An 18,608-nucleotide genomic window follows, 5' to 3' on the forward strand; every position below is an offset into this window, starting at 1 on the left:
ACATTTTTTTTCTTCAAACTTAGATGCTGGTCTGAGCCATCTGCTTCTTTTTTTAGACTACCTGCTATAGTGTCATTTACATTCTTTCTCCCAGGGCTAATGGTCTATTTATTCTCTTCTTTTTGAGAGCAGATAGGATAGTTCCACCTTCAAACTCATGTGGCCTCCTCTGTAGCATGTCAACTGTCAATCAACCCAGGGAGGGACCACAAATGAAATTATAATTCTGTGTATTTTTTAGAGTTCACATCCATTAGCTGGGCCTTTTGTTTCCACAGTGTGGGGAAATTTACCACCATAACACTTTGGTCAGGCCCGAGCTCTTTCCCTTTAATGGCTGCATGAGCTTCAACGAGATTTCCAGATAGAGGGAGAAGGCAGAGCTTGACCCTTGCATCTGATGCGGGAAAGTGAACATGTAAGGGTATTTAAATCCCATGGGGAAATAGTTTCTTGGGGGACAATAAGAGCTTTTAGCTCCATTCCTATGAACATCAAAATACATTATGCTTTTACATTATGCATTTGTAAACATTCTTAATGCTTTACATATGTCAGTAAATACAAGACATCTCTTCATTTTTCCTTGTGCTGCTTGTGTCAGCATTTTCCCCAAAAAAGTCACCATCTTCATCAAATTACTTCTGTCAATTGAGTTTCCTATTTAAAATGTTCATTGCTTCCAAGCTGCAGAATGCACACATTTCCATGGTACTGCTCTGTGTTAGCAAAGCTGAACATTAGGTATCAGTCAAAAGTAATGGAAAGTAGTTTCAGGCCTTTGGCCTAGTCACTCGAATACAGGACCCACTTAGCGTTTGCATTTTTCTTTCTCTGAAAACAGCATTTTGATGTTAGGCAATTGCAAGTGAAATTCTGTCTTTTTGTCTGGCAATCAATAGTGTGCCTTTAAATTTTCTGCACCTTTAGGTCTCATACAGCCAGAGGCAGTTCATTTGGATCTTGGCAGCTGAATCTATACCCTACACTCCAATGTTTTAGATCTTGCAAGGGCACATGAAAGATCACAAAACTGATTGAGCCTTCAAGGCAGACTGATCTTGGAAAAATCAGTAAACCAATTATGAAAAAGTGAAAAACATATGGGCTTTGCTTAAAGGTGTAGTGTTCGACTTTTGTAAGGGTTTAATCACTGTGTTACACAGTGCTTGAAATGGAACATATTTACTGGGGGAACCCTCCCATCCTTGGAAGGGTGGGGCCATGGGGAGGAGGTGGCGGGCCAAGGGGAGTGGTTTCAGGTCTCGCTATGCAATATGGTATCTCTTCATAGCACCCAATCCTGGGTATTTGCATAAAAACAAAGAGCATTATGTGAACATAAGAATGTCCACCATTTTTAATTTGAAACATGTCTTATACTGATTCAGTAAGAAAAAGCTTTGACCAAATAACAGAGGTTGGGCTCTCCAGTTTCGATTGGTCATACTACTCACATTAAGAAAAATATGTCTGTACATTGCGGTACATATATACCAATTTAGACAGATGTAACACATATGTGATGCTTTGACTGTTTCTGTATTCAGTTTCCTGCGCCAAGTCTACTGAAAGTGTCTGCTTGTTGAAAAATGGATTGCTCCTGCATGTGATAACTTGGCTTCAGGACCGGTATTATGTTTTTCTAAAGCTGAATTGTCACATGTATGGGCAACCTGGGCTTCAACAAGCAGACTGCTTTTAGAAGACTCGGCAATGCTGCAAGTCTTCTGAAAGCCGCCTGCTCGGTGAAGCCTGGGTTGCACGTCCATGCGATAACGCGGCTTCAGAGCAGATTTGTGAGTGTCGTGGGCAAGCCCGTGGGTCTGGGGACAGGACAGCGAGTGCTGCTCTGTCTTGTTCCGGCCCATTTCCTGGGCTGCAGTTACTGCCAGACATGGTCTGTTTTTTTCTGCCAGTTCTGTTGGGGAGCTCGCCATCACTGCTTTGAAGATGATCTGTGATTTCATTGTCGGACAGTTTCAGAAATCCAGTGTTGGTGCAATATTGTATAAAATGTCTGTTAAGAGTGCTGACTAGGATTAGGATATCTGCAAGCAGGCCCTTGTCACCGCCTGTTGCTCAAAAGACGATTTCTGGTCGGTAAGGTCTGTTTTCCGTGCGCCGTTGGATCTGATACCACGTGAAGTATGTTTTCTTCCTGATGTGCTTCTTGAAGTATACGTTCTGGTCAATGGAAAAGCTGAGGCGCTTGGGGGAGGATGTGAGCTGCAGCGTAACCCTTTCATGTATTTGTTGGAGAGCGTGTCTGATCCTGAACATATCTGGCTTGATGCTGTTGGACATGGGTGCATATTTTGTTTTCATTGCATTATGTTTTGGGTAAGGTCTGGACATTTAAGGCTAGCCTTCAGCTCTGGATGGTGGACCTGATTTGCAAAGTGTTTTTCAATGGGGATTTTCCATTGGAAAACACTTTTGTAAATCAGGCAGGCCCTGTGTGTTTAGAGTTCGGGCCATTCCTGTAACACCACACCATGAATATTAAGGTGCAAATTGGATAATTGGTGCTAGACAAATCCCCCCAAATGTCTGATTAAGGTGGTTTAGAATTGTGCACGATATGCATGGATATGCATTCAAGTGCTTTCTCGTCTATAATCAGTGAAGTGAGATCGATATCCAGATGCTGCGCAGTTCTCCTATTTGAGGAGTACTGTTAATTGGAGCAGCTGCAGATGATTTCGAGAAATCGCCATAGACCAGTTTTACTTCTGCACAGGCCAGCCACCTGCAAAAGATCAGTTTTTTTTTTTTTAAAAAAGAGACGAGTTCGGGGGGGATTTCTTTTTCATCTGCAGCTAATTATCTTCGGAGCAGCAGCAGCCTGGCCACTTGTTAGGGATTCGTCTGTTTAATGCTATTAGTTAAACTACTTGGCCTCCTCATTTGATTTTACAAGGTTACAGAACATGAGATTGCAGCAATGCCATGCTAATTGAGTTATGCCAGGTATTAAAAAACAGTTTAGCCCCAAGATGTAGGACATAATACAATTATGCCGCTCTGGACAATACAATCGGCCAAACAAATGCGCGCGCGTCGTAATTGCAAGAGCAGCGCACAGACATGTGTTTTACTTGAATGAAGCAGCACTGGACGCAGTAGCAGAAGCATGCAAGCGAGCAGTGGGACAGGGGTCTGGTACTGGGCACCCTGCATTCATCAATAGATAAGGCATAGCATGGCAGCGTTACTGCGGGTGCGTCGGAGCTGGGCTGGGCAAATGGCATCTGCTCTGTAATGCCTGTCGTCAACCATGTTGCTGTCAATCTTCATCCGCCTCCTGAATATTACACGTGTCACGTCGATACTCTTATCTGTGCAAGGCAGCATTCTACATAACCTTTGAACTGAAAGGATGGGCTGTCCCTTTTTACTTTTGAGCCAGACGTCTGATACTGTTTCCACGGTCCCATGACACTCCTATGTATCTGCAGCTGTTGCTTACACCGTTTCCACTCCTACTCCTCAGCAACCTGCGATGTGCTTCTGAAGGCGCATGTGAGAGTTGAGTGCGAAGCGGAGTGTGTGGCGTGAAAAGCTGTTTGCTCTCACTCCAACCCACACACATCTGGGCCCTTCAGTGGGCTGCCAGCATCCCCTGTTACCCCCACGCTGGAAGATGGCCTAGCAGGAGTGAAGCACTGATTGCTGTATTCTGAAGCAACCGATTCCTGATGGACTTTCTGCCCTCTGTAGCCCCTCTGAGCAGAGGCATAACGGGCCCCTCCAAAATAGCGGCTGGGATGTCAGGGGCCCAACGCCACATTTTCAGAGGGTCTTCCCATTTCTTGTTATGCCAGAGACTCTGAGCATCAGGTCAGAAGGAAAGGTGTGTGGAGAAGTAAGACACAGTTTCGGTTCTTTCTGAGTGGGAGAATGGAAGATGTTGTGTGAGTTGTGATGGTATTTATTTGCATTTGGGTTTATGTAGCGCAAAGACACAGTTAGGAACCGTGTGCAAGTAAGTTGAGGCCAGTGGACGGGGCAGTTACAGGTAACAGTGACTTGGATATCCCATACTAAATATAGCATATGCAAAACATGGGGGGGTTCTGTGAGTACCTCTACCATCTCGGACACGGCCCATTGACCTGTTCTTGGGTGTCCTTAGAGAGGCACAGCTCCACCTCACTGATGAGGCCGAACCACGTGTCTGGGGTTGCTGTTGGTACTCTTGTTCAGGGGAGAATTCCCTAGCATTTCAGTGCTGGACTGTCCCTTGGCAGGACAAAGACTGATGTGCTGGGATATTTCTTCTCTGTGAAAGGGACAGTGAGCTAAAGACTGGTTGAGATTCTCCCGGGGGCCATCCACCCAAGAACATGCCAATGGGCTGTAAGCATTCTATGTTATAGTTGCAAATAGTGTGTCACAATTCGGTAGTGGGTGAATCATTTTACAATATGGATATTGCAAACCATAGACTGTTTCGACTTCTAATTTCCCTCCACCCTTAGGTGTTGATTAGCATTTAGGGAGGTATGCCAGGCTTTGAAGCAAGGCATTCTGGTTTTATTTGTGCTTGCATTTGAAGCAAATGCAGTGCTTTGAGGACAGGGTAGTGTTGCTGTATCATCTGATCCGTTTTGTGGCTGGATGTAGTGTGGCCTTTGAGGGACATGAGGTAAGGCTGCCAGGCCAGGTATGAAGGCAGAATGGAGAAGTAAAATGCACGAAGGAAAGGGTTTCATTTTCTAAGATGATGAAGCAGAACATTTCCAGCTTGCACTATTAGATCCACATGTGCATTTAGATGGTTTTGTTTATCGTCTGTGCAACCCATGGGTTTCACTTGAGAAGTTAGATTTTGAGCCATTCCTTCGCTCTTCTATCATTCACTCTTTTAGAATCAACTGTCACTTCTATGTTGACGATTCTCAAATTGTTGTTTCCTTTTCTTTTATCACTTTTCCGACTCTGAATGTCGTTCTGCTATCAAGCCTTGGCTGCTGACTCATTCACTTACTTCTGACTCATTCGAGATTGAGATTCTCTTCTCCCTCTCGCTGTGCTTATCCTGATTTTATTCACTGGCCTCCCAACTTTCTTTTTCTTTCTTCTTCACCTATCCTCTGTGTCATTTCTGATTATTCACTTTCCTGCTTCTCTCATATTTAGTCTGTCGCTCCTTCCTTCCATTTTCAACTCTACACCATCCACAAGATTCGTTTCTTACTTTTTCTGCTTCTTAGGCTTATTCTGATCCAAGTTGTTTCCCCTTTGAATTCCATTTTTAAGTCTGCCGTCTGTCTTCTATTTTGGCTTCCTCCACAATACCCTATTATACCTTATCTAGCTTTGTATGAACATCTTCTTTTTCCTGCTTGTCTTCGGTTCCACTACCTAGGTATTGTTTTTAAATGCATCTAAGTCTTAGTGTTAAACCATAATCATATAATGCCTCCTTATTATGAATATTGACCTAAGCCCATTCGCATTAAACAGAAAACCGCGTTCATAATGTTCTGACTTTTGATTGATGTTGCTGCCATTTTAAGAATCATCCACCATTTGGATTTCGACTCTTGTTCCATGTTCTAAAATGGTGGACTACGTTTTCAACTTGCAGTCGAGCCGAACAAGCTTTGAGTTCTGTTAATGTTTAGGCTGACCGAGAGCAGACTGCTTGACAAATGTAAAGAAAATTTGTACCTCGAATGAACTGCCATCCAAGTGTTGTCTGTGCTCACAAGCCTCATCCTCATATAAACAAAGAGACAATGGAAAACAAACTCAGATTGTATGATCTGGCTGAACTGCATTGTAGCGGTTCTTGGAATAAAGCTTACCGTGGATCAGAAAACCAACAGCATCATTGTGACTTCATGGACATGCAACCTTGTTTAATCCTTTGTATAATATTGTAACATTTGTCATATGAACTAGGCACAAACTCTAGCAAGTGAATTATTAGTTTGGAGAGGGGCTGGACAATGTTTCAAAAACGGTATAAATAGGTCTGTGTTTAGATGTCCAGCACTCTCACCCCTCACTGTGTCTGCTGGTATACACTGCAAGGTGTTGGGAGCCAGATAGCTATCTGTTTTTCTTTATAACTGTACAGTAATAAAAGATACTTGCTCTTCGTCCAAGTTCCCCTGTTTCCCGCGCTCAGAATATTTGATCTGCTGCTGTTTTCTTACAAACGATGCCCTTCCCTCCCTCAGCCCAGTTTGGATCAGTTCATTTTCTATCCTTTCTCTACAGCCCTGAAACTCTCTGCTTTACTCACTTCACTCTGCTTCTACTCCGACTCCTTTCCATCTGGCTCTGAGGACTAATCTTCTTACTTGTTCCAACTAATAAGATAGTTGTAACTTTCTGATAATCTCTTCATAATTCATGCCATTTCTTTGTCATTTTGAAACTTTGTACAGAGTTTAGGCGTGAGTGCTATATACATTGAATACATCAATCTATGCATGCTAGGTTGTGTACCATTCAATTGGAGAGTTTTATATTTTATAATGAGTTCTGTCTTTAGTGGTGGAGATTGGAGATCTTCTCAGACATCAAAAGTCTTAATGTACATCAAATAATTGAATGGATCAATGTCATTGAGGCTTGCGTTACACGAAGTTGTTTCCCCCAAAATATAATGGTTATCTGCCGGGAATTCTGGTGGATCCATGCAGTGGTTGAAATGCATTAGAGAGAGTATGGAATGCTGCGGAACTCTGTAGGACATCATACAACCTTTGAAGATGCACATGGTATATTGTCACAAAAGCCCATTCATGTTTCCAGCTGTGCATCATTCCACTGTGATCATTCATGTGGAATGCCGCTTAGAGATGAGCAGGGTGAGTAGTGCATAGTTCCAAAACCTTTTTGGGTAGTGGGTTTGATGCTGCACTTGGTTCAGAAACCTGGTTTAAAGAATGGTAGAAGGTTGTATTCAATAATCCATTTGTTGGGGTCAGGGATATATCAGTAGTATAGGTTGTACACTACTTTTTACTATGCAAGTCCGCACATTGATTTTGACAGGAGGTCCCCAGTGGGGTAGGCAGTTGGCAATGTGCCAGTGCCTTATATAAGAATGCATGTCTGTTACATAAGATTGTAAGCGCTCTATATAAGAGATTGATTTGTCTTTATAGTAATGTTTTTTTTCCTGCATGCGTTGGCTTGTGAATCCTTTTTATATAATGTGCCTAAACAGCAAATGGTGTTTCAAGGCGCAACATGACAAAAGAGGTGGTGGGGGGACAGGGATGAAGAATAACAAAAATGGTCCTACTAGGCCTGGAGAAATTCGGATTGTATAGTAACAAAAAGTGCAGGGGAGTAGAGTGGAGGCGGGAAGTGCCAGTCGTCCGCTAATTCTAAGGAGGGAAAGGAAGTGTGGGTCAGAGTCGAGAGCATGCAAGTGCTGGGGGGGGAGTACGAAGGGTGGAGGAGGGCCCCTGGGCTAGGCGAGTGCTAAGGGGAAGCCAGGTGGACAAGTGCCAGGGGAATGCAGGAGAGTGCAGGGGAAGAAGGTCCATGTGCTAAGTGCGAGTAAGGGGACTGGATGTGCTCAATAGGGGTGCAGGCCCAGACAGGCTAGTGCGGGAGAGGGAGCCTGAAGGGCAAGTGAAGTTTAGGGGGTTCAGCGGAGACTGAGTTGCTGTGGTAGATTGGGTGAGGAGGGTCTGGTGCCCTGTATGAATCAAAAGGAACCAGGCAGCCAGTCAAATGCAGCAGAGGGAGACATTAGCAGGGGAGGGGGAGAGGAAAGGGAGAAGAGAGAAAACAAGGGTCTTGAGAAGCTTCCAGAACTTAAGGAGACCGAGCCTCATTCTGAGAGAGGCAGGGAGGCCATTTCAAAGGGAGGCTAATGCAAAAGAGATAGATCTACCCCGTACTCTCTGCTTGGAAAAGCATCAGATCTTCAGTGAGCTGGAGCTAGAAGACGAAGGGCTCTAGCAAAGTGCTATTTAGGGAGGGGGAGAGTGGATATAGCTGGGTCCCAGGCCCCAGAAAGCCCTGTGGATGATGCAGAAGGTCTTGAACTTGATCCTCACAGTCACCAGGTGCCAGTGGGGATATTTTAGGGCAGGGGAGATGCGGAACCTGGGCTTGAGGCCAAGGATAAGTCTCACAGTCCTATTCTGGATTAGTTGAAGGGAGAAAAGGGAGGATGTAGGCAGATTGAGGAAGAGGTTGTTGCAGTAGTCCAGCTTAGACTGGACCAGAGCTCTGGAGACATTGAGTTTCTGGGGCAAGATGAGGAAAGGGAGGATCTCTCTGAGGAGGTGCCGCTGAAAGTGGGCCTTCTTGGCAAGGTCTGGGATATTATGAGAGAAGGAGAGGGAGGAGTTGAAGATGACACCAAGGTTGTTTGCCTCACAAGAGGGGGAGAGGAGGTGGCCCATAGAGGGCGGCCAGAGAGTAGGAGAGAAGGAGGGAGCTTCAGTGCCAATGAGAAGGATCTCAGTCTCAATTGCATTAAGGCAGAGATGGTTAGCAGCCCACCATGCATGATTTGCAGTCAGAAATGAGAGAGGAGGAAGAGGAGGCAGTGGAGGGAAGCTTGAAGGAGAGCTGCATATCGTCCACATAACACTCTAAGTGAGGAGAGAAGATGGAGATCAAATGGGCTAGAAGGGCAAAGTAGATGTTGAAGAGTCACAGCATGAGGATAGAGCCCTGAGGGACACCACAGGTGGAGAGTGAGGTGGAGGAGTTAAAAGGGCCCAGTTCAACCTGGGATGGTCGGTCAGAAAGGAAAGAGGTCAACCAGTCCAGTGCCAGGTCTGTGATGCCAAGGGTATCTCAGAGCTGATTTATAAGGGTGATATGATTGACTGTATCAAAAGCAGAGGGAAGGTCAAGAAGGATGAGAACAGAAGGAGAGTTGGAATCCAGATTTCAGAGCAAGTCTTCATGGGTGTTCAGGAGTGCAGTTTCCATGCCTCTTACTTCTCTGAAGCCAGACATGTGGTCGTTGAGACAACCAACAGATTAATTGTGGTGGATCAGCTGGGAGATGACCAGCTTCTCCAAGAGTTTGTCCAGCAAGTCGGTAATGGTGATAGGACGGTAGTTAGCTGGGCAAGAGGGGTCGGCAGAAGGCTTTTTGAGGAGAGGGTGCACAAGGGAGTGCTTGAGGAGTAGCTGAAGGAGCCAGTAACAAAGGAGTGACTGCAGAAATCAGCCAAGACTGGAGCAAGGGAGGCAATGCTGTCCTTGATAGTTGTGGAGGAATAGGGGAGCAACTGTTTGGAAAAGACTTTCATAGAGAGGACTTGCCTAGAGACCTCATCAGGTGATATGGGTGAGAAAGAGGAGAGTAGGAGGAAAGGAGAAAGGGGGCCAAGGGAGGCCTGAGAGTGGGTTAGGGAGAAGGGAGGGGTGTAGGGAGGGGTGTAGAGGAGAGTGAGGACAGGATGTCCTGGATTGTAGTTATGAAGTGAGAGGCCAGTGCAGTGCAGAGGGTCAGAGATGCCAAAGGAGAAGTGAAGACTGCAGTTGGATTGGCCAGTTTGTTGCAAAAGTTCAGCCATGTTGTTAGTGTCCCTGGAGATGCAGGCTTGGTTATAGGCATTCTTCTTCGAGCGGATGGAGAGTCTGTATTGTCTTTGGAGCAGGCAGCAGGCCAGTCTGTCAGAGGATGTGCTCGAAGCCTGCCACTTCCTCTCAGCAGCTCTGCACTTGCATTTCAGAGAGGCTAGACCGGAATCCTAACAGGGGTTGCGCTTGGAAGCAGGCTTCATGCGGATCCTCGCGATATAAAATGTACTGATTATTTGATAAAATGTTGAATGTCTAAGATGTTTATTGGAACAGAGCCAAAAAAGCAGGATTATGTTCACCAGAGTGTATAAGTAACAGACATTTTCATTCTATCCATCAAAATGAAACAGGGTTGATGTAAAACAGACTTTATTCCTTTTTTTCTGACAAAATCAAGGGCAGGTTTTCCTATAACAAAAATGACACATTTGGTGTTTAAAATATTGCAATACATATATTCCAATCCCTTACATGGGTAGTTCCATAAATGAGATAGTTACAAAACATTGTATTAAACAATGAATATGTGTAGCACATAGTGTAAGATAAATTGTTTTTTTTTCTCGCATTATGAAGTAGCTACACATCATTGTAGCATACAATATAAATAATGAGATGGTTGCAAATAAAACATTATAGCATACAATACAAACATCACACCGAGTGTAACATGAATAATGAGGTAGATACAATTAATTGTAGTATACAATGAATACAAACAGCATCCATAGCATAATATGAATTGAATATTACCCATCACTAAAGAGCCACCCACACCAGTCTCTCAAACAGTTTCGTTTTCTTTAGTGGGAGGCTTTTGAAAGGTGCTAGGATGTCATGCTGTGAAACAGGGGGAACCGTTAGGGCGAGTAAAGGGTCACTTTTGGAAGGTTCAGGAAATGGGGATGCAGGGTCGAAGGAACAACATAGGGGCTGGTGCTGGCGGCACTTTGTACATTTTCCAATTGAGTTATATGCCTGAATTTGCTACCACAGATGTTGGCATGTTCAGGTCAGCCGGGGATTGTATGAATACGTCCCAACCAATTTTGGTAGTTTCTTGCTAGAAAAGGCGTGGGATTGTGTAGCGCCTCTGACTAGGTTATGCATTTTTGTCCATGTAAAACATGACCTCTGTTAACCAGGCTCCCTTTCTCATGCCATGAATACATGGTCTTATTTTTGATAATTTCACTTAGCAGCAATTCAGCGTTCTTTTTTGCAATGGGGTTAACATTGTCTATGATTTCAACAGCTAGAGAACTTGGTGATGATAAAGGTTCCTTTACCGTGGGAGCTCAGTTTCCCTGACCCTCTTGTATGAATAATGTTAGGACGTATTTGTCCATTTTGCCCTAGTCTACAAAGGTCAGGTACTTTTGGAGAATAGCAGAGTAAAGCTTAGAATTCTCAGGGGGAGGTCAATCACCCCTATTTAGAATGGTTCTCATCTCATCTCAGAGTGCAGTAAATCTGTTGCAGTTTTTCTGATGTTGGGTTCATTGCCTGGGAGGCCGCGCAATTGGTTGAGTTGGTGTTCAGAAACAAGATGCATCTTCTCCCATGAGTCCATTACTGATTCCCAAGTAGACCTGTGAGAAGGGGGATGTCGAAGCAGAGCAAGGATCCTACAACCCCCCCCCCCCAGACTGCCTGACTAGGATCTTCTTTGTGTTAATGGATATTCTGTTTTTGCTCAATTTCTTAATAACTTGTTTTTCTTTTTCAGAGCACCTACTTGTTGAGCTCTTGATGGAACATTACCCCAGACAGTGTTCAGGGCAATCTCAGAGAACAAATCTATTCAATCATGAGAAGCAGAGCAGAATTGCGCTTTCCTTTGCTGAGGGGTTGAAGAGACCAATAATCTTAAAAAATTGTCAGATTTCTACACACCCTGCTGCACATGATGATCAGAACCATATGCTCTAAAATGGGATACCATACACATCACCATCTCTTTTCATATGTATTAGGTTTTTTTTCCGTTGGTATAAGCAACAAGCAATTCAGGAGGGTAAAAATTCTGACCCTCAATCTATAATACTCAAGGGTTGGAGCATTAAAAACTACAAAAAGATAACTGCATGGTTTACTCGTGGCTTCTTCGAAGGCTTCTAAAAAGAAATGAGCCCTCCCGGTTTACATCTGTCTGGCTAACATCATCATTTGGAGCTTGTCATGAGGATTTTTGAACAACACCATATATTTAGTGCTCGGAGCGATCAAGCAAGAGCTCCTAACTTGACAAAACAGATTTCTGCGAGGTACGCATTGAGTAAACACTTTTTTGTTTTCAACGCTGTCATAAGCAGAGTCCATTAAATCATCTAAAATTAGCATTTTAACGCTAGAAGGTTGGAAATAAATGATCATCATTTACAGGGGTTGGAAGCCCTTTTATGAATTTGAGGTATGGAAAGTTTCATGAGAGAGCCCTTGATACAGCTTTTGCCAGCAGGATTAAGCCCATACAGTGTTGGTTGGGGCTGAGTCAGCATAAAATGCACATTCTCCAGAATGTTCTTTTACAAAGTAGCTTTCACCTGAATGCGAAGGGCCTGCAAAGATCCATAACATTGTTTGCTGTAAGCGGATGTCCAACTATAATCTCGGATGATGATCCTAACAGTTACAACATCCGTGAAACACGCTGCTCATTTTGACTTTTTAAAATCCACAGGCCATCGTTTTCTAAGCATCTTTGAAAACCTGCTTATCATACACAACCCTTAAGGTTTTGTGGAGAGGGCGTGTCTCAGTCTCCCAACTTTTTTTCATTGTTACAATTGTAGAGTGATTCACAGCTTTATTATTGGGTATTTGTTCATGTCTCTCAGCAGGAGAGGCATAACTCTGCACCAACTCTTTTACATTTAAGGTAATGCCCTTGACCGTCATACAGATTTTGCCACCTGACAGTCCGTAAGCATATGTTTTTGGACCGGCTGACACAAACTCAGTGATGTGTTCACCATCTGGTATTTCGCTGGTGAGCTCACCCAGATGATCACGCAAGTGAGGGTTGGTGTCTCCCTCTTTGCTTACAAACATCACAAAGTTTGTGTATTGATACAGGCACAGTTATTGAAGTTGCTCCTGGAGTTCATAAAGTTCTAGTGCGGCTTATGTGTTGCTGAAGCTCACTATGAATATGTTAGTGTCACCGGGAGATATGTAATGCTCTCTGGCATACCGCCAACACACGCAGGCGGTAATTTCATTTATGAATTCACAAGAAGATACATTGTAATGGAGCAAAAATACATATTGAGGGAGCTCATAAGGGTCAGGATCGAGAACAGTTTCAGTGTGGTCATCCTTCTGAGCTAATTTTCCTGACAAAGAGTTAAGAACTAATTTAACAATCAGACTTTTAGTAGGGTAAAGGTCGATTTTATTGGCACGACAACGAATCCCTTTATTTTGAAACTATTCCCCACAATACCTTTTTCTCCTTCTCATTTGTACATCTCAAGTGCTAACCAGAAGCTTCTTGTTTGTGTCGGAGGTGGAGCTCAATACATTTTGGGAACAGTTTATCAGACACTTTACCAAAAAGCCATATTTCAGAAATATGCACCAGCGTATAACCTCTCTCTAAGGCGGCTACAACCATACACCAAGTGCCGGCCAAGAGCCACTCTTCATCGCTGTGCGAGCAAGGTGTTGCCTTTTTAGTTTCTGAGAAGGGCGGCCCAGTGTATATAAGAGTTTACCTTCTAACCAGTAATGGAGTATGCGGAAGAAGAGCCCCCTTGGACCATGCACTTTGCATTTGATTAGGCTGAAATACTCTGCAATTCGACAACGTTTGTATAAATGATCTGGTAGTGTCCCACAGCATATTTTTTTGTTTTGTTCACAAAGGGGTATAGACTAGTAAAATCATAGTAATGAATCTTCTGATTAGGGAGTGCTTTACGGTACAACGTTATAACATTCACTCTACCACCCTAGAGCGAATCCCTTGGGTTCAAATCTTGGCGTAAATCATTTTGTCGTGAGAAAAGTCTGCAATTCCACATCAGATGTTAAATGCTCTTTCCATTCATGCTCCCAAACGGTTCTAACATCGAACTTGCATCTCTTTGGGAACACACTCTTACTAGCGATTAAGTAATTGGCCAAAAGTGCACCTAGTCATCATATTAAAGTAATTCGCAGACTGACACTTATTCGTCGTGGTCCCTATGGTGCAAAATGTGCACATAATAACTTTATTTAAACAGTCTTCAAACGTGTCCCCAGCTTGAGAGTAAGTTTTGCTCTTATCCAAGTTGTAGAAGTGGGTTGGTATACCTCTCATTTCCGTTTGCAATTTCAGCAATAATTTCACGTTTGTTGTGGCGCATAGCGGTAGGCTGAAAACTGGTTTGGGATCTGGCATCTTTTCTGTGATCAGAAAATAGAAGGCTTCTTCTGGGCATTTAACTCCTGAAACGTGCACTCCTAAAAAATACATAACAATTGCTGCCTATGAAAAATTATAAGAAAAACATGTCTTCAATCTTGATTGGTCCATTTTATATTTTCTTATAAAAACAACACCAGCCCACTCTTAGACCTGCAAAATGATACCTGGGCCTGAAATATCTCTGCCAATACTGCTTACGTAACTCTCTGGTCAGTATGGTTCTTGTGTTCTCATCTCTCTGCTTATACATGTTTTTGACGATATCATGGGGCTTCTGGTTTTTTTGATGCTCCTTAAAATATTCAATACATTCCTAAAACCTTCTGGGGGGTCCGATACTTCCTTGACTCTGTGTAACGCTCTTACAGCTCCCATAAGGTTACCAGGATCCAGTTTGCAGCAGAGACAACATACCATCCTCGGCACATAGTCATCACCCATCAGGAGGCACTAGTGGTGCCTCGGACTGGGGTCATTAATTTCACAACCCTCAAAATCATCGTACCCAGAGACGTTTTTATGGGAGGGCAAAAGGGGCACCTGCCCAGGGCCCCCACCTTGGAGGGGGCCCACAGGGCTGCCTGATCTGCAGAAGTAAGATTCCGGTGTGCACCAGTCTTAAATAGCACACGTCAGGATATTTTATGCAGTGCTGCTGAGGCTCTAAACCCATTGCCTTTCTGTTTTGACAAGTACATTCTGCCTTGATCAATTCATCATGTATGGCTTTCTGTGTTCACTGTGGTATACATAGTTTGTGTGTTCTTTATGGTACAACTCTGTAGCATTCTTCCCTTCCTGTGGGAATTATGTTGATCATGTGCAATAGGCAATGGTGAAATGCATATTGATAAATTGAGTGCCACAACGGTTCAGATGTTAGCTCAGTGTGCAAAGCACCCATAGCAGAGATATGTGTTCATATGCAAAATTAGAATATCACATTCCAGCAAGGCTGGCTGATCCTTTCCTATATCTGAAGTTTATAAACCTGCCTGCATATGTGCTTGGTTTTGCAGAACAACATCTGCTATTATCAGCAATGTACCTGCACCAGATAGGGGTTGCTATAAAAAACGAACATATCATCTGTATGATGAAGGTCTAGAAATTGTTTTTTTCAGATGGGGTGTTGTAAAACCTAGGCAAACGCCTCCAACAATGGCATAAACGGTTAGTCCAAGAAGTGAATAAGTATCCATATTCAAGAGTATGGAACGAAAGCCTTCACACTTGTATCCTGGATTTGCCAGTAGACGATACAGTGATCCTGGTCAAATCATCTAATATATCTTACATTACTGTGCTGTCTTCTGAGAGGTTGGCCTTCTTGCATGCTGCTGGTATCGTTTAGCCCATTACTCGATCTTTCTTCTTATGTAGGCCTATTGGGTGGAAGGGTTGGTAGACAGAATAGAGCGGACCAGATGTTGCAGGACTCGGGCAAGCATATTTTAAGGTCTGCTTGTTTGACACAAAAAACGGTTTGCTTTTTTTGGTAAAAGTCAAAGGTATGCACGTTTATAAATGAAAATGTCACAAGCCATTGTTTTGGAAGTTTTTAAAGCTTTAAAATACAAAAGACAATCCCAGATTAAATGTGTTAAATCACATCGATTGGTTTGCTGGTACATACATTCTTCCCTTTGTATTGCTTTGTATTTTAAAAGTTGCCTGAACGTGAAGCGCTGACTCTTCCACTTCCCAGCTTCACACGGCATTGGGAGCCGTAGCTCTTGCCGTGCCACTTCCTGGAGGAGGCGGGTCTTCCCTGCAGCACATGACCAAGCACGTGATCACTCTACTGGCATTAAAGGAGAGTGGAAGCACCTGAGCGGCGGATTGCTTTGTATTTTAAAAGTTGCCTGAACGTGAAGCGCTGACTCTTCCACTTCCCAGCTTCACACGGCATTGCGAGCCATAGCTCTTGCCGTGCCGCTTCCTGGAGGAGGTGGGTCTTCCCTGCAGCACGTGACCAAGCACGTGATCACTCTACGGGCATTAAAGGAGAGTGGAAGCACCCTTGCAGCGTTAAGCCCGGCGGAGACAAGCTCTATCGGCTGTTGTGCGGCTGTTTGGCGCTGGAGGCAAGAGGAGCACCTCCAAGCAGTCATTCAGTGTGGCACCGCTAATTTTTCTGGCAGCGCAGGTAGTACCCGTCATCAACCGTAAGTAAGATGCAACCCCGTTCTTTAAAATCTGGTATGCCTCCCGCAGCTAACTCAGTGGCAGTCAGAGGGGAAAGAATACTATTAACCCCTGTACAACGGCAGCGAGCTGCAAGTATGACTTGTTCTACTCCTCGCTCCCGTAGATTAAAAGAAAGAGCCATGGCTCCATTGAATTTGGGGAATTGTCAAGATATTCGCATCTTCTGGAAAGAGGCAAGAGAAAAGGCTATTGCTACTAATAGTGGGAGGGTGGATCAGTTGCAAATCGGAAATACAGGTATCATATCCTTGCCTGGAACTAAAACACTGAGCACAACATTGGAAATATGTCAACCTAATCAAATGCTTCAAGATACTGCAACACCGGCAGTGACTGAACCACAGGGTATCTATATATCCCACCTTGAAGGCTCATCAATCTCAGACAGTGCCCTATTAAAAGCTATTCCGGCAACAGCTAAATTAGCATCTCCAAATATGACAAAGTGCCTGAGTGTAGATGCAGCAGTGATAGATTTAGACCCTGAAGGCTCTGCCTTCTCAATACAAGCACTGCCAGACAATCTGTATAAATCCCCAATGCTGTTTGCCTCCCCGGAAGAGGAGGATATTACTTCAGCTGCAAGCATCTCCTTCATGCAACCGACCCCTAGAAAACATCCAAATGGGCCGCGAACGGACATAGAACATCCTCAGGAAATGAATAATGGAAAGTTACTTGAAGTGACATTGCAGGCCATGAATATGGCGATTCAGGCATTAGGTAGATTATATGAGTCTATTGATTCAAAATTGGCCAAACAGTCAGCCAATATGGAAGATATACGCATTTGGCAAGAAACACTTGAGCAACACCTCATTACTAGAATTTTGCCACAGTCCCCAGTCAAAAAATCGTAAAGTCTGGGGATAGCAGTTGCGTGCCAAACCTCTAATGTTAATAAATCCCTTGAGTCTGGGGTTTCCACAAACACAAGTATAACTCTACCACACATAGAAAAAGTTATAGTGGAGATAATGGAGCCATGCCCAGCTCAACAAAGCAAAAAAATAACAGGAGAATTAGTCACCAACAGTGAACAAGAAATTGCGTCAAAAATAGACTATACAATCTTCAAGACAGGTAAAGCAGGTACTCCTGTAGTAAAAGACACAAATAATCTCATTAAAAACTCAAGAAAAGAAAAAAGGGGAGTAACAGCAAACACGAAGCAATTCTTTAAGGCCATTACCCTTCCTCAAAAAAATACAACTTCTGCCTCACAAGCGATAAAGAAAAAATATAAACAACAAGCATTAGCAAAGGAGAATAAAAGCTCAAATAAAGCTCTGGTCAAGCAGATGTGTCACGAACCACTAGACGATTTAATACAATACATTGATAATAATAACCCAAACTCACCCGTCGAGTCTAATGACCAAGCAACAAAAAGTGTAACATCAGATAGTTCCAGGGCCGGAGCTATTGCAGTAGCAGAAGCTCGCAATTTGGAAGCGCTGAACCAACATAGATTAGAAATACGGAAAGTGGTGGATGCCTACATGTCTACCCTTAGAGTACCGGAAGTAGATAAACAAGGTGTAACGAATGAACCGCAGAAAACATCAACTGAGCCAGCGAAGCTTGGAATTAGGTTATGGGAAGGAAGGGTGCATGAGGGTGACGAAGAGACTAGTCACACTCAACATAGGGGCATAGTACCCTCATACCACCGTGATTCATTTTTAGTCCCGCCAGCAACACAAGACATCCAACATACAGCCAAATTGGTGAACAATGAATAGGCAGTTAGTAGCTCTCATAAGAACGCTGAAGTTTTACACATAATTGAAGCAGCTTTGAGATCTTTTGAAGCTAGTAACAAATCAGGAAGGTTGCAAAACGGAGCAAAAGAAAAACGAAAAGAATGAGAAAGTAAATTCTGGTCTCAAACCTGGTCCAAAATGCTTGGCAACATATTCCTTGACCCTAGCATGTCGTCCGCCCCCTGGAGTTCAATATGACCTGAACAGGAGATCTGTCATGGCCATTTTCTCAGAAATACCAGAACTAGAGGATATTACATCCTCTGACATTGACTGTGTAGAATTTACTAAAGATGGCAGATTACATTGGTACGGCTTTGGCTAAACTCACGGGTCATCCAAAATGTAATATGGACATCAAAAAAAGCACTATATAATCTGGGCTTTTAGTTAAGCCCTGAAACAACTATCAATATAAAGCAATGTGCAGAATTAAATCAAGCAATCGATCACAGAAGAAACACAGTTCAAGAGAACGAGGATAAAATTAGACATCAAATGCCTCATATCTGTCAGTGCAAATGCTCTGAGGAATCATGATAACTAGACAGATTAAAGCATCAAAATCGAGCTACACTCTCAAGTTGGAATACAAGAGGGTTCGCCCATTTACTCAATGATGACAGCAATTTAGGAGCTACAGACATCACATTGCTACAGGAAACTTGGCTGACGTCGGTTCCAGT

The sequence above is a fragment of the Ambystoma mexicanum genome, chromosome 9 (assembly GCF_040938575.1).
Source record: "Ambystoma mexicanum isolate Mex_15411 chromosome 9, UKY_AmexF1_1, whole genome shotgun sequence".
Lineage (NCBI taxonomy): Eukaryota > Metazoa > Chordata > Amphibia > Caudata > Ambystomatidae > Ambystoma > Ambystoma mexicanum.